We start from the raw sequence: 17,832 nt of genomic DNA, 5'->3' as shown, positions 1-17,832 counted from the left end.
ACTATCGTTAATACTTCTGTTGATGTTTATGCCAGAACTTAGTTTAAATTCTGTCTTCTCTTATGCCTTTGGTTCTTTTCTTCTTTCATTCCTGTGAGCAGAGACTTCTTTCTCTTCTCTGCTCCAAGTTCCTGGTCTGGTGAAGTTGATATTGCTTACTATTTGTGTACAGAAAAGAGCATGTAGACTAGAAGTAGATCTCTATCTGTTTTGAAGTTCCTTTCCTATAAGACTTGGACAGTATGTCCACTAGCAACAGACTCTGAGAATTATATCAGACGAACATTTGTTTATATACTTTTACAGTACTAGATGAGCTCATGGGACAGTTAAATAGATTTACCATACTAAGTTGCCTGACTGTTATGGTTTTCATCAAAACATTGCTTTCAAAACAAATCGTAATCTTAGGAAAACTTTCCTAAGAGACAGTGTATATTGCCCTAAGATTTTTAATCTAAAATAAAGCACTTGTTTAAATTCACAGTGATGTATTTATAAATATTTGTTAGCTTGCTCATTATGTTTGTTTATGAATTGGCAACAAAACCTATGCAAGGTTCATTTGAGTTTACCACCTCTTGCCTACTTAAAGCAGTATGTTTAGAAATAAATAGAGGTAAATCATCAGGGATTTGTTACTTTTGACATTTCACTTAGATGAGATGCCTATGTATACAAATAAAATAAAATAAAACACTCTTAAAAATAATATATCATATAATAAAAATGCCTTTACTACCATAGTTGGTGAATAATTAATTGGTTAAAAAATAGCTATATGAAACCACGTGTGTACTGGAAGATCAGCTGAAGCAGACCTCGGTATACAACATAGCTATTGAGTTTGGTGAAAAATAAGCTGTAAGAGAAGTGGATGATGCAATTTCATATGCAACGTCCTGATATTCCCTAGTGTCACAGCACATGTTTCTGCTTATCTACAATATTGAAAAAGTTCCTCTGTTTCACTTTCTCTAACTTGTCACTTACCAGATCCGTAAGACTACTTCACATACTGAATGGGTATGATGAAAGCTGCAGTCCCAAGTATCTGGAAATATTTCCCAATGAACATTTTTTTAATAATGTAATTTGAACAACAAGATTCTCACCCCTTGCTTGGCTCCTTTCAAATGACTGAAAATATCAAGAGAAAAAGTCACTCCTACCTGTAATTAGTCAGCAAGGGTAAAAAGGAGTAATATGGAGGTTCACCCATGAACGATATCTTCCTTACTTTAGAGGGAAAGCTGCTGTAACTTCAGAAATGGAATGGTGATCTCACTCTAAGCAAGCAACAGAGCAAACAGCTGCCTGATGCAGAGTGGAAACTGATATGAATATGAATAGCCTCTTTGCTTTTTCTATTCCCCCTTCTCTGTGCTGCTATTTCAGTAGGAAATCCACAACGCGCCGCTGCAGAAACAACCAATAAAAGAAACTCTCTTCCACTAAACAGCGTACTCAAGGGTACTAATGAGCCATCACTGTTGATGTTACAGCCAGACTTTAGTGTGCTGTATATATTGCAGGAGAATTGTGTCAGTCTAGGGTAGCCAAAAAAGAATCCCAGGAATGTAGAACACAACAAAAAGAGTCTGGTAGCCTCTTTTCAGACTACTGAATTTCATTTTCATGAAAAAGCACTGAGAAGGGGCTGCCAGACTCCTGTTGTGTTCACAATATCTCACAAATGTACTGTACTTTCTAAAAATAAAAGAATTCAATAGGATGTGAGCAAATTTTAAAAGAGACTTTGCTTTATGTAGTCAGGGATCGGCTCCACACGTGTAGGATTTTTAGTTGTTCCTTTGATTTATTTATTTATTTATTTATTTTGTCATACAAATATAGTATTGTATTGTAGTATGTTTAACATAATATAAGTATAAAGTAGAGATAGAAAAGATAAAAAAGACATTAGGACAGGAACGGTAGGCACAAAGGTGCAATGGGTGATTTTAAATATTTTATACAACAGGGCTTCCTAAACTCTTTTCTTTATATCCCTAAACTTATCAGAAAGTCCTCTTTAACTACTTATCAGAAAGCCCATATTTCAATATCCCTGTTGTGATTGGCTGATAGGTTCAGGTATTATTACCCAAAGAAAAATCACTTTGATCCAAATTTTGGGTAATTTACCCAGGTTTGAAAATAAACATTGAGGAGTGCGTAAACATAAACCAACTTGTTTTACGAGCAAGGAGTAAGAACCAAGGCTAGATGGAAGTATCAGCAGAAAGGAATTCAATCATGAGTCACTAATTCAGGGTTAAAATCAGCCAAGCCAGAAGAAAAGATCAACAGTAAATGAATCACATGACATAACAAATCTGGGATCATGGGATGTTTCAATATTACAATGGATGTATAACATTCTGATTCAAAAAAAATCATTCAGGATTAGTTCCATGACTGATCATGAGGCAAAACAAATGAAACCAGACCACTTCTAGGCAAATATTCCATGTGCTTCTCTGAGACATAGGTGTCTACTCTAGCAAATAGGAATTAAATTTACTAAAAACATTCCTGAGTGTAACAATTACCCAGACAGAACGAAATAGACTAAAATGATTCCCAGATTCATGGCTTAATGCTTAATAGCAGTTACTGTACACAGTTACAGGAGTGTGCAAAAACACAGAAGCAGAAACACACAGAAAATAGGGACAAAATTCAGACAAGTAAGTAATTGATTGATTGATTGATTGATTGATTGATTGATTGATTGATTGGATTTGTATGCCGCCCCTCTCCGGAGACTCGGGGCGGCTAACAACAATAATAGAACAGTATACACAATAATACAATAGTAAAAACAATTAAAAACCCATTAAAGTAAATAACAAACATACATTCAGACATACCATGCATAAAATTGTAAAGGCCTAGGGGGAAAGAGTATCTCAGTTCCCCCATGCCTGATGGTAGAGGTGGGTTTTAAGTAGCTTACGAAAGGCAAGGAGGGTTGGGGCAATTCTAATCTCTGGGGGGAGTTGGTTCCAGAGGGCTGGGGCCGCCACAGAGAAAGCTCTTCCCCTGGGTCCCGCCAAGCGGCATTGTTTAGTTGTCGGGACCCGGAGAAGACCCACTCTGTGGGACCTACCTGGTCGCTGGGATTCGTGCAGCAGAAGGCGGTCCCTGAGATAATCTGGTCCGGTGCCATGAAGGGCTTTATAGGTCATAACCAACACTTTGAATTGTGACTGGAAACTGATTGGCAACCAATGCAGACTGCGGAGTGTTGGTGTGACATGGGCATATTTAGGGAAGTCCATGATTGCTCTCGCAGCTGCATTCTGCACGATCTGAAGTTTCCGAACACTTTTCTTTTTTTTTCAATTTTTTTTTATTATTTTTCATAAAACAGACATATAGACGTACAAACATTAAACATAAAATGGGGATGTATTTCCCCGCTTCTTTTGAAAGTATACATTCAAATAGAAAAAAGAATACATAATCAAACATTTGTTAAATGTTAAAAAGTCTAGTAAAAAATTTTCAAATCTTAAATGCAATATTAGTACAGTATAAGTAAAAATGCTTAATATGTTATTTATGTGTAATATATTCATCTAATCAAACATTCAAACAAATCTCAATTGCTAAGCATACATAAAACCAAATTTTTAATATATCGCTTATGAGTAAACTACTATATCAAAATCATCAACAAATACATCTAATATTATTATTACCTAAATAAAAACAGATCTATCTCTTATTTTTTCTTATCTAACCATTTATATATGTTGTTCCATGTTTCATAAAATTTTGTATCTTCTTGATCGTTTAATCGTCTTGTCATCATATCCATTTCGGCGCAATCTAATATTTTAGCTATAACTTCTTCTTTCTTGGGGATTTCCTCCCCCTTCCAGTTTTGCGCATATATTATTCTAGCCGCAGTTAATATGTGTATGATTAAGTAAAGAGTTTCCTTCTTATAAGTCTGATTAGTAATTCCTAATAAGTAAAATTCCGGGGTGTTATCTATGTCATATTTTAATATTTCTTTTAATATCTTCTCAATCATCTTCCAATAAGTTTTAGCTTTGCTACATGTCCACCATTGATGGTAATAAGTTCCTATATCTTTCTTGCATTTCCAACACAGTGGGGATGTTTTAGGAAACATTTTAGCTATCCTGTTTGGTGGAAGGTGCCATCTATAAAACATTTTAATTTGGTTTTCTTTTAATGAAACTGACTTGGTCATTTTCCAATTATTAATCCAGACTTTTTCCCAAGTATCTATATCTATTTCCTTACCTATATTTCTGCACCATCTTATCATGGTATCTTTTAGAGTCAACTCTATATTTTTGTGAGCGATAAGAAATTTATATATTTTCCCTATCATTTTTACTGAATTATTAATAATTAAATGACTTAGCAAATTCTTACTTTTATTAAAAGTGTAAAGAGTTATATCCTTCTGGTATCTGGATCGAATCTGGGCATAATGCCACCAATCTATTATTATCCCTTCTTCTTGTAATTTATTCCTAGGCTTTAGCTTCATCTGATCATTTAATAATTCTTTATATCTATAAAATATTTTCGTGTCTTTTATAGATTTTGGGTGTGTTATTGCTTCTAAGGGGGCTATCCATTCTGGAACATTTAAGAAGTGATTTTTCTTTATGTCCTTCCAAACCTCTAGTAAATACTTCCTTAATGTGTGTCTTTTAAAATATGAGTGATTTTTTTCCTTGTCATACCATATAAATGCATGCCAACCCAGCATAAGATCATGTCCTTCTAAATTTAATATTCTTTTATTCTCTAAGGTTATCCAATCTTTAATCCATGTTAAGGCGGCGGCCTGATAATATAATTTCCAGTTTGGAAGACCGAATCCTCCTCTTTCTTTAATGTCTTCCAAACAGTTTATTTTTATCCTTGCTTTTTTCCCTTGCCATATAAATTTTTTAACTAAGTTTGTCAAAGTTTTAAAGAAAGTTCCCCCTGGGTTTATTGGAATTACCTGAAAGAGAAATAAAACCTTAGGCAGAATATTCATCTTGATTGTGGCAATTCTTCCTAAAAATGATAGTTTCAGGTTATTCCATGTTTCTAAATCTTTTTTAATTTCTGATAATAATTTTATGTAATTATCATTTTTTAAAGTTATTGTTTTCGCTGTTAAATTTATTCCTAAATATTTTACTTTCTTTACGGTTTTTATTCCAGAAATATTTTCTAATTTAGTTTCTTGTATTTTATTCATATTTTTGGTTAAGAAAGAAGTTTTGCTTTTATTTATCTTTAAACCTGCTACCTTTCCGTATTGTTCAATAGTTTGCAATAAGGAAGGAACAGTTGTTATCGGTTCTTCAATTATAAACGTTAAGTCATCTGCAAAAGCTTGGAGTTTGTAAGTTTCGTCTCCTATAGTTAGACCTTTTATTTCGGAATCCGCTCTTATTTTAATTAATAAAGTTTCAAGTGTCATAATAAATAACAATGGTGATATAGGACATCCTTGACGAACTCCCTTGTTTATGTCAAGTGCTTGTAATTGGTTATTATTTAATATTATTTTAGTCGTTTGTTTTGAGTATATAGTATCTATTAAATTAACAAATTTTGAGCCAAATCTCATTTTATTTAATTGCATTTTCATAAATGTCCAGTTAACGTTGTCAAAGGCCTTTTGAGCATCTAAGAACATTAAGGATGCTGTCTTATCTGGGTGTTGTTCATAGTATTCTAATGTGTTTATTACTGTTCTAAGGTTATTTTTAATTTGTCGCCCTGGTAGAAATCCATTTTGGTCTTGATGTATTATTCCATTTATAATTCTTTTAAGTCTATCTGCATAAATGGCAATAAATATTTTATAATCTACATTTAATAAAGATATGGGTCTATAATTTTTGATTTTTAGTGGGTCAGTGCCGGATTTATGTATTAAAGTTGTCAGCGATTCTGACCAAGATTTCGGAATTTTACCCTCAAGTCTACATAAATTAAAAATTTCTAGCATATAGTTTCTTATTATTTCATTGTCTATCTTATACCATTCTGCCGGTATAGCATCCGGACCAGTGGCCTTATTGTTTTTCTGTTTTTTAATTATAGTTAGGAGTTCTTCCATTGTTATTGGACCATCCAACATAGTCTGTTGATCTTCTGTTATTTGTGGTAATTTTGAGGCCTGTAAGTAATTAAAAACCTCATCTTCACTAACATTGTCTTTGGCATAAAGATCTTTATAAAAATTATAAACAATGTCCGCCTTTCCTTCTGTATCATATTTTATTGTACCATCTTTGTCTTCTAATTTTTTTATCAATTTGGATTGACTCTGCTTTCTAAGTTTATATGCTAACCATCTGCCTGGTTTATTTGCATGTTCAAAATAATGTTGTTTTGCTCTTTTAATTTTTTCCATTATTTGATTTTGTTCTATAATTCTAATTTTGTGTTTAATTACATTTATTTCTGTTTTAAAGTCTCTGTTCTTGGTGTGTTGCTGCGATGCAAATTCCAATTGTTTTAATTCATTTATTAGTTGTACGTACTTTAATTTATTTTCCTTATTGTATTTTGCTGTATAAGATATTGTTAACCCTCTTATATAAGCTTTGAGTGTATCCCATATATTCTGTGGAGTGGTGTCTGGGGTTTTATTAATTTCAAGAAATATTTTTAATTCCTTTTCGATCCAATCTTTATATTTCTTATCATTTAGTATATTTCTATTCATCCGCCAAATATTCTGTTTGTTGTTCCTTCTTATATAAACCACTATTGGGTTGTGGTCAGCCCATGTGTTAACATCTATCTCTACTTCCCTTATTTCTTCTGCGACCATTTTTGATGTCCATACCATGTCTATTCTTGTCCAGATTTTGTGGGGATTAGAATAAAACGTAAATTGTCTTTTATGGGGGTGTCTTTCCCTCCATATATCATTTAGCAATAATTCTGTTTTCATTTTTTGGAAAGTACTAGGTAGTAGATTTCTTTTTGTTTTTTTCCTTTTATTATGGCTCCCTCCCCCTGAATGGTCTAATTGCCTATTCACAATAGCATTAAAATCACCTATTATTAATGCATTCTCAATAGCTAAATCTATTATTATTTGATGTAAATTTTTATAAAATGTCATTTGGTCTTCATTGGGAGCATAAATAGAAACAACCACTATAGGTCTAGGTTCAATATCAACTTGTACAATCAATATTCTACCATCATTATCCTTATATATCTGTTTGGAATTTATAGAATTCTCTACATACATCACCACACCTCTTTTTTTTTGATCTGCTAATGCAGCATACATTTTTCCAATTTTGGGATTCAACAATAATTTTTGGTTATCTTTTTTAATATGTACTTCTTGTAATATTGCAATTTGAGCATTTTGATTTCTGATTTTAGAGAAGATTTGTTTCCTTTTCCTTGGTTCATTAAGTCCGTTAACGTTTACCGAAAAGATCTTTAGATCTTTAGTTGTTGTCATTTAGTGGGTTTTTTGGTTTCTCGCTGAGGCTGAACTCTTCTTATAGCACCTTGGTCCTGCTCTATTACTTGAGCTGAGGCCCCCAATAGTTCCTCTTGTTGGATTGCTAGTATCTCCCCTGGTTGCTGTTGTGCTGGTTGTTGTTGAGCCTCTTGTTGTTTATCTGAAAAGTCCATGTGGCTGATGCCACTATTTTCAAAGAAATACCTAGCTTGTTCTACATTTTCCAGCTTGTATCTTGTAGAACGCCATGTCAGAGAGAGACCTTGTGGGATTAACCAACGATAGGTTATATTTTCTTTGATCAAAATTCTGGTAAGAAACTGGTAATCTCTTCTGCTCTCTCTGACACTTCTTGGAACTTGTTTTAATATTTTTATTTCCACTCCTTGATGTTGAAGTTTGGAGTTTCTTGCCCAATGGAGTATGTCATCTCGCAAAGTTTTCCTGGTGAATTTGATATGAATCTCTCTTGGAAGATTGTGGCGACGGATGTAGCTATTCGAAGTCCTGTAAACTTCATCGATTTCTTTCACTAGCGCAGCAGGATCCTCCTGGAGTATTCCTCCAATCGTTTCCGCCATAGTCATTTTTAAATCTTCATCTTTTTCCTCTTTCATGTTCTGAAATCGTAGTCCATACGAAGCACGTTGCATCTCCAGCTGAATAATTGATTCATCATGTCTTCTGTGTCTTGCATCGGCTCTCCCTTCGAGATAATCAATTCTTTTTGCGTTTTTGTCAGATTTCTCTTCAACCTTTTTCACTCGATCATCACTTTCTTGTAGTGCTTGTTGGATCACCTTTATCTGGTCTTTCACCTCGCCCATATCAGCTTTCAGTTGGGCCATCTCCTTTTTAAATTCTGCCAAGTCTGCTTTTATAGCTTCCCTTTGTTGTGTTGCATCCTCTTTTATAGCCTCTCTTTGTTGGGTGGCATTCTCTAGAGATTTAAAGATAGAGTCCTGCATATTGTTTAAAGTTTCTTGTAATGTTGCAAAGTTGGGCTGCGTTGTTTTGTCTTTTTCTTTATCCTTGGAAGACATAGCTGAGGCCTGGTGCGTCGGGGAAGGACGTGGGGACACTTGTGGAGAAGAGATTGTTGCAGTAGGTTGTTTTTTGACTGTTTTAACAACGGTTGAAGAAGTTGACATTATCAATTTTGGATCCGCTGTTTAGAATTTGAATCAATTTAAATCAATCTAAATTTATATATAGTGAAAAGGAGAAAATTTCTATAAATTCCAAATCTATTCAATCTGTTTTATTAGCAGTTACGCTTAAATTATAACTATTCAATTATCAAGAAAATTCAAAATTCAAAATCCAATATATATTGTTATTAATTATTTTAAAAATTTAAAAATTTAAAGATATAATAACTCAGGAAACAAATATAAAACTTTTAGGAATAGAAAACCAATAAAAGTTAAAAATAAATGGTCTAATAAAAAGACAAAATAAATGACAGCAAAGAGAGAGTAATAACTATTTTAAAAAGGGAGACTTTGAAAAAGTACAGAGAAAAGAAAGGAAGAGAAAAAAGACTTAATAAGGCAGCAAGAAGAGGGAGAAAAAGGGAGAGAGAAAAAAGAAATGGGGAGTATTTCAATTCAAATAATTAGAATAGAGCAGGAAACCAAGGTTTGCTAACAATGCATAGTCTTCAATTCAAACTTCTTTTAAAAATAGGAATAAAAAGAAGGAAAATCAGAAGGAGAACAAAAAAAGAGTTAATTAATCAAAAAGAAAACACAATATGTATAGTTATGTTCTTCTTATAAATCAGGAAATTATATTAGATGAATAAAGAGTGTGAATCCCAATGTCAGAAAATACAATTGTACTTAATCCCAATTGCAGGTCTCACGAAAAGAAAAAAAAAGTCAAATTAATAATTTTCTTGTAGTTAAAATGGAGTCTATGTTCTTTTCCAAATTCTAGACAAAGGCAAAAAAAATAGATCCCAAGATGGAGTCAGGTTAGAAGTCAGAAGTTCATATGATCAAGCAGATGTAAAAAGGTTCTCAGAAGAAAAAATAATCCCAAGGAAAAAAAGCAATCAGCAAGTAATCCAAAGTAGTTCAAAGGCAATCAGCAAGTAATCCAAGTAGGTTAATCCAAAGGTAAATATTCCAAAGGAAAGGTATCAGTTCCTTCTATTTCCCATTTATTTTCAAGTTGTTATATAATGTTATTATGTTGCAAAGACAACAGGATGAGAAAAAATAAGGCAACAAAGTAATATTCCTCCGCTGTTAAGATGTCAGCCCGGAACACAATGTTTTGACAGACTATAAAAAAGAAATTTTAGTCATCTTTACTAATTTCTTTTAATCATTGAAATCTTCTAAATAGTCATTTCCAGTTCAAGATCTTTTATTAAAGCATAGGATAAAAAAATGTTTTATAGCTTCCAAAATTCAAATACAAAATGGAAACAATGAAAATGAGAGAATTTAGTCTCGGCTGTTATTTGCGGATGAGACTCAGGAAAAAAAAAAACTTTCACTTTCGCCTCGTTAAAGAAAACTTTCCCTTGAGGCTTGCGAACGATCAAATCTTCAGATTTTGGTCTTGAAACAAAGAGGAAATTTTTTACCTTGAGTCCTTTATCGGATGTATTCTTTTTCAGTTAGTTAAATGTAGAACTTTCAATTTAGAGCTTTTTCTCAGCTTCCCGCTGGGTGAGGGGAGAAAGCGCTGGCCGGTCCTCTCAGGCGAAGAGGATCGGTTCTCCCGTCTTCGAAGCTGCGGGGCGAACCGCTGCCTCTGGAGTCTCAGCGATGGCTCCTCGGGCAGAGGGGAGCCCCCTGTTCTGGGATCGGGCCATCCGGGCCCGATCCGATCGCAAATGCGACCTTCGAAGGGGGTAGAAGGGATCGCTTGGCAGAGCCCTGCCAAGGATGTCCCGCCGTGATCACCGCCAAACCGGAAGCCCCTCCGAACACTTTTCAAAGGTAGCCCCATGTAGAAAGCGTTACAGTAGTCGAGCCTCGAGGTGATGAGGGCATGAGTGACTGTGAGCAGTGACTCCCGGTCCAGATAGGGCCGCAACTGGTGCACCAGGTGAAACTGGGCGAACGCCCCCCTCGCCACAGCTGAAAAATGTTTCTCTAATGTGAGCTGTGGATCGAGGAGGACGCCCAAGTTGCGGACCCTCTCTGGTGGGGGTCAATGATTCTTCCCCCAGGGTAATGGACAGACAGATGGAATTGTCCTTGGGAGGCAAGACCCACAGCCACTCCGTCTTGTCTGGGTTGAGTTTGAGTTTGTAAGAATTGAAACAGATTGAAAGCATGGGTATTTAAGTGAATAATTAGGATGAAAATCTTATGCATTCACTGGTTTCACACAACAGACTCGTTACTAGTTACATAGTAGTTTGACCTGCTAATTAATTAATTAATTCATTAATTTATTTATTTATTAATTACATTTGTTGACTATATGTTCAGAATGACTTTGGATGGCAGACAGAGTTCAAAACATCAAACATCAAACACAACAAAGAAAATATGATCAAACAGGTAGACAACAAACATAATAATCATCCAACTCACAATGGGGCTTAGCTCAATATATGGAAAAATGCCAAATCTTTAATGTTTAATGCTGTGACTCAGTGGTTAGAGTGCAGTACTGTACTGTAAGTTACTTCTGCTGATCACCGGCTGCCTGCAGTTTGGCAGATGGAATCTCAGTAGGCTCAAGGTTGACTCAGCCTTCCATCCTTCTAAGGTCGGTAAAATGAGGACCCAGATTGTTGGGAGCAATATGCTCACTCTCTGTAAACCGCTTAGAGAGGGCTGTAAAGCACTGTGAAGTGGTATATAAGTCTAAATGCTATTGCTATTGTATAAAAGACAGCATCGTAGTGGCAATCTATCAAAAACCAACCATGATTAGCAAAAACCAACCACATCACCATAATGACATGATGGCATGTGCTGCCTGCATCTCATGGACTGGGGCTTGGCTTGTTTGCGTGGCCTGTTTTCTGGCATGCTGTGTGCGAATATTAGTCCACTGAGCGGGATTGGAGAGCCATGTTTTATATGATTGCTTCAGGTTTTGTTTTGGTTTTGATATTGTTGTTTTAAATGTCAGCCACTCAGAGTCATTGAATTTTAGGTGGGAAGCTTTCTTTCTTTCTTTCTTTCTTTCTTTCTTTCTTTCTTGCTTGCTTGCTTGCTTGCTTGCTTGCTTGCTTGCTTGCTTTCTTGCTTGATTTGATTTGATTTGATTTGATTTGATTTGATTTGTATGCCACCCCTCTCTGCAGACTCGGGGCGGCTAGAAATTGAATAAATAAAATAAATAAGATGCATAATAGGAATATTACTGCTGTACTCTTGGTATAATGCCACAAGCAAAGTGAGTACATTCCAGTGCAGTTGGAATCTCTCTATTGATTTCAGTAGGATTCCACAAAGATGTAATTTACATTATTATTAACTCAAAGAATTGCTATTTTTTGTTAGCTGTGTTCAGTAATGGGCAGCCAAAATTTTTACTGCCACATTGTGGGTGTGACTTATTTTGTGGGTGTGGCTTAATGGTCATGTGACTGAGTAGGCGTGGTTTGCCGCCCATATGACCAGGTGGGAGTGGCTTGAACAATCATCATCATTCAAGTGAACTGTTAAGTCCACGACGTACAACCTTACCAGTCTCGCTCGCTGGAGCAACAATTTGTTTCACATTTCCCGCGCTTTCCTTCCTGGGTCGCGCCCCCATCTCAGGCTGGGTAGCTAGGCAAATGGGTGCTGCCAGAAGCATAAATGCTGCCAACGCCGCTTCCACCCACGCCTTCTGCTTGCACCTCAGGTGGGAGTTGGCCGTGTGAGGCTGAAGGGGAGCCGGGCAGGAGAGAGGTAAGCTCGTCCGAGGCCAAGAAGTAGGAAAGAGGAAAAAAGCAAGGAGGGCAGACACAGCAGCAGCAGCAGGGAAAAAATGGAGAGCCAAGCCGAGACCAGTAATCCAGGAAGTGACAGCCGCCAATCAGCTGGAGCTGCACATGCATCTTCATTTCCGCCGGTGGAACTGCATTCCACCCTGTCCTGCCTGCTATCCACTCCGGCTGTGTCTCTGTATTTACATAGATAAACCCATTTAAAATAGAAATGGGATTTGCAATGAGTAAAGGTTCTGTTTGCCTTCTTCATTTCTGTGCTAATTTCAGGGAAGCATACCGGTCTAAAGCAATCTTCATATACTTCAAAGAGTCTACCTGAATGTCTAACTTTCTGACTCCAAAGATAAAAATAAAAGTTCGTCCTAAGGTGGGTTCAACAATTTATTGGCAGCTTTACAGCTTCAGGCTGCGATAGATATCTCTACATATTATACCTGCTATGAAAACTGTGGAAAACTGTTATGTACCCAGTATTTAATTTTACTACTCTGTTCAACAGTACTTATTTTTAGGATTTTTTCCCCTATAACAGTTTATTGACTCTGTCTTGAACTCTGTTATAAAAACCAACTATTAATCTTCTTTGTTTAGATATTTCAAAAATGATATCACATCCTGCCTGTTTTCTCAGGGCATCTAAACATCTAATTTCTTCATTGCTCCTTGTAAAACTTAGTTTCCGGTTCAGGATCTTCTTGTCTTTCTTTGAATCCTTCTTAAATATGTTTCCCAGAACTGGACACAAATGTGTGATTTATTCCAAACAAAAACAGAATATAGTGGAATGTTCTTTTTAATACCAACATGTAAAATAACCACCTTAGAATTGACAATTAAGGTACTGAAGTTTAGCTTTTTACTTTTTAAAATTGACAATCAGCCAGTAGTCAAGAAATATATCACTAGCTTTTGATAAAACAAAAAAGAAGCCTTGGGGAAAGTATCTAGATGCTATGATTTTAGAATTGTGCAGGTAATGGTTTTCCATGTAATACTCTATGGAAATGAAAGTTGAAATTTAGAGAAACAAACAGAATGAGTTCTGACTAGCATTGATAGTGTTACGTATTTAGATCTAATAGTACTGAATGTATTAAAAGGCATAAGAGGATAGAGAACCACACAGACAGCAAACTCATCTTACCTGAACCCCACAGAGAATCTATGGGACATTGCCAAGAGAAAGATGAGAGACATGAGAACGAACAATGCAGAAGAGCTGAAGACCGCTATTGAAGCATCCTGGTCTTCCACAATACCTCAGCAGTGCCACAGGCTGATAGCTTCCATGCCACACCCCATTGAGGCAGTAATTGCTGCAAAACCAAGTTCTGAGTACATATGCATGTTTATACTTTTCAGAGGTCTGATATTGTTCTATGTACAATCTTTGTTTTATTAATCACGTGTAATATTCTAATTTTCTGAGATTGTGGATTTGGGGTTTTCATGAGCTGTGTCCCACAATCATCACAATTATGACAAATCATGGCTTGAACTATCTTGCCTTGCCTTAAAAGGCTTCACCTTTTAAGTTGCATTACTGAAATAAATGAACTTTTGCACAATATTTTAATTTTCCAAGTTTTACTTGTATTTAATTTTAGTGGACTAATTTTAGCTGATTCCTTCTTTAGCTGTTGATATGTGGGATGTTTTGTCAATAATATGGTTGATTATATGGTCAGTGACTTGAATCTGCATAGCACCATTGGCAAATTTGGATGTGGGATTCCCAGGGGTGGACAGCAGGCAGGACGGGATGGAACGCAGTTCCACCAGCGAAAATGAAGCTGTGTACCCAGCTCTAGCTGACCATCTCCCTTCCCCTCCTCCTCCTCCTCCTCGGAAAGCAGCAGGGAGGGGTCCATTTCCTCCCCCCTCTTCTCTCAACAGCTGATTGTCACCCGTTTGCCCAGCTACCGAGCCTGAGGCAGGGGGTGACCCAGGAAGGAGAGCGTGGGAAACGCGAAGCAAATTGTCACCCCAGAGAGAGACACCGGTGAGGTTGTAAATCGAAGACTTAACAGTTCACTTAAACGATGATGATCGTTCAAGCCACTCCCACCTGCTCACATGGCCAGCAAGCCACTCCTACCCAGTCACATGACCATCAAGCCACACCCACAAAATAAGCCACACCCACAATGTGGCAGTAAAAAATTTGGCTGCCCATTACTGGGTATATCCCTTTCCATTTAGTTTCTTGGCACTATTTCCCAAGATTATTTATTTGAGCAGCAGGAGAGTAGCTGACAAAACACTGAGGTGGCTAATCAGAATGACTAGTATAGGAACCTCTATTCTCATTCATGCAGCCACGGAAGCATTTCACATCAAAGATTATTTGCCCAGGTTTTTCCTTCATCCCAATTCCATAACTCCATCCTCATAACAAGAAGGTGTTTGATTGTACTTATTGGTTATTTCCCCTCCCTTACTTGTTAACTCTTGCTTCCTTTCTGCCACCCAGATCAGATCTTTCCACAGTGCTGAGTCTTTTTTTTAATAATAATTTTTTATTATTTATTTATAATAATAACACATACATACTACATAAAACACAGTGCACAGTGATGCGTGGTCCTGCCACCCAACAACATTCAAACCCCTCCACCAAATGAGGGTGTACGTTATTTTTAGCATTCTAAACCAAGAACATTACAATATTTACAAATTATAGATTCCAATTTATTCTTTATACCTTGGTCTAGAATTCTGCTAACCATATAATCTCTAATTCTGTCCCATAAGTTCCTGCACTTTATTTTCATTAATCATGTTCATATTTATATTCATAATTTCAAACTGAATATGTTCCACCATGTACCAGTACCAATTTTGTATTTTGTTGCATCTTTCCAACCTAAACGTATTACTGCTTGGGCACTTTCTATAGCAGCTTCTTTGATTTCTCTGAATTCTCCCATATCACTCCTTATTACTAACACTACTGCCATCTCCTTTGTAACCACCCATTTTATATTTAACATTCTATTAATTTCCACTTGCACCTCTTTCCAAAATTGCTGCACTACCTCCACAATGCTGAGTCAAAACAAGGGAGAAGGGAAAATTAAGAGCACATTAAATTGCTTCAAACTTGCTACCACGCTTCCCCGAAAATAAGACCCTGTCTTATTTTTTTTTTTGAACCCTGATATAAGCGCTTGGCCTTATTGCCATGCACTCAAAAGCCTGATTGGTCTTTTGATTAACAGAAGATGTCTTATTTTGGGGGAAACAGAGTAGGATTTAAAGATCAGAAAGATTCTAACTGTTGTAGCGATGATGGAGCAGTCATTGTTTAATCATCCCAATGAACATGTCTTATTGGAAAGAAAGCAGCCTGGTGCCTCTGAGTTTTTGGGACTGAAATGCCTTCCAGGGGCTGTATCTAGTAACAAGAAACTGTGAGAGTTTATTTTTATTTATTTATTAGATTTGTGTGCCCGCCCCTCTCCGGGGACTCGGAACAGAGAGTTGCAATCCAGAATACCTTAGAAACATAGAAACATAGACGTCTGACGGCAGAAAAAGACCTCATGGTCCATCTAGTTTGCCCTTATACTATTTTATGTATTTTATCTTAGGATGGATATATGTTTATCCCAGGCATGTTTAAATTCAGTTATTGTGGATTTATCTACCACGTCTGCTGGAAGTTTGTTCCAAGGATCTACTACTCTTTCAGTAAAATAATATTTTCTCATGTTGCTTTTGATCTTACCCCCAACTAACTTCAGATTGTGTCCCCTTGTTCTTGTGTTCACTTTCCTATTAAAAACACTTCCCTCCTGGACCTTATTTAACCCTTTAATATATTTAAATGTTTCGATCATGTTCCCCCTTTTCCTTCTGTCCTCCAGACTATACAGATTGAGTTCATGAAGTCTTTCCTGATACGTTTTATGCTTAAGACCTTCCACCATTCTTGTAGCCCGTCTTTGGACCCGTTCAATTTTGTCAATATCTTTTTGTAGGTGAGGTCTCCAGAACTGAACACAGTATTCCAAATGTGGTCTCACCAGCATTCTATATAGCGGGATCATAATCTCCCTCTTCCTGCTTGTTATACCTCTAGCTATGCAGCCAAGCATCCTACTTGCTTTCTCTACCGCCTGACTGCACTGTTCATCCATTTTGAGACTGTCAGAAATCACTACCCCTAAATCCTTTTCTTTTGAAGTATTTGCTAACACAGAACTACAACCTTGAGTGTACTAGATTACCTATTCCTTCCCCCTCCTTTTTTTTTGGTGAAAAATGCAGTCAGCAATTTTATGTAAGGTTAGGAGGAATAACGTGCAAAATTAGGGAATGGGTCTCCTTTTGTATCTGGTACCCATAGCTGATTAATATTAGTCTTGCTGATATTCAAATATTGATCCCCGGTCTTCATTTCTCATGGAATTAATTCTTCCTAGCTTCATCCCAATGTGTGTGTGTAGAGATTACCCTTTAGACGCTATTTGAAGGTGATTCCAAATTAATTCAAAACAACCCCAAGATGTAAAGAAAAGACTTACCACACATCCACTGGCTAGATGTTCCTCACAGTCATAGAGTCCCTTATTTAGAGCGTGCTTGTTGGCATCCAGAGGCCGGAATGAAGCAAAGTACACAACAGCCAAAGAAGCTGAGTAGAAAAACAGTCCCTATGGAGTGTCTTGTGAGCTGCAGTTTAAGAAGTTAATGAATGCTGGAAAACTGTGAGGCAGTCAAAACAAACCAGCCCGAGTCAAGGAATGCATTTGTGTCCCTAAAGTCAAAGAGCAACTGGAAGCAGAGTAGCCATGGGGATATGACCTACGTCAATCAGGCCTCCCATTGTTTTTATTCCCAGCATCTACTAGATTTATTCATAGCTCTTGCTTTCTCCAGTTTTTTCTCCTCCCTTCCCACTCCTTTCATATACCCCAATCCAATGATGACGAACCTATAGCACGGGTACCACAAGTGCCAGACCCATCCTCGAATACAGCTCATCTGTTTGGAACCCATATCACATCTCAGACATTAGCACCCTTGAAAATGTCCAGATACTTCACCAGAAGAGCCCTTCACTCCTCCACTCGAAACAGAATACCCTAAGAGACTAGACTTTCAATCCTGGGCCAAGAAAGCCTAGAACTAAGACACCTTAAACAAGATCTAAGTATTGCCCACAAGATCATATGCTGCAATGTCCTGCCTGTCGGCGACTACTTCAGCTTCAACCACAACAACACAGGAGCACACAACAGATTTAAACTTAATATTAACCGCTCCAAACTTGACTGTAAAAAATATGACTTCAGTAACCAAGTTGTTGAAGCGTGGAACTCCGAGTCTTCGGAGAGGGGCGGCATACAAATCTAAGTAATAAATAAATAATAAATAAATTACCTGACTCCATAGTGTCATCCCCAAACCCCCAACACTTTAC

The 17,832-nt window shown here is 36.7% G+C and overlaps 1 protein-coding gene across 2 annotated transcripts in view; it reads right to left on the bottom strand.

The window, feature by feature from the left end:
- Positions 1–17,021, bottom strand: part of LOC139165090 (Y+L amino acid transporter 2-like) — a 48,546-nt gene extending 31,525 nt beyond the window's left edge. The window contains exon 1 of one of the 2 annotated variants that reach the window (XM_070748022.1): positions 16,934–17,021. The gene's annotated coding sequence lies outside the window, so the exon portion shown is untranslated. Of the gene's footprint in view, positions 1–1,172; positions 1,386–16,933 lie in introns of those variants that run through there. The other variant, XM_070748023.1, reaches the window with a different exon arrangement.
- Between the last annotated feature and the right edge of the window lie 811 nt (positions 17,022–17,832).

This window comes from Erythrolamprus reginae, chromosome 3 (genome assembly GCF_031021105.1).
Source record: "Erythrolamprus reginae isolate rEryReg1 chromosome 3, rEryReg1.hap1, whole genome shotgun sequence".
NCBI classification, from domain to species: Eukaryota; Metazoa; Chordata; class Lepidosauria; order Squamata; family Dipsadidae; genus Erythrolamprus; species Erythrolamprus reginae.
The sequence above is the reverse complement of the archived record's forward strand: the minus strand, read 5'-3'. Positions and strand labels throughout refer to the sequence as shown.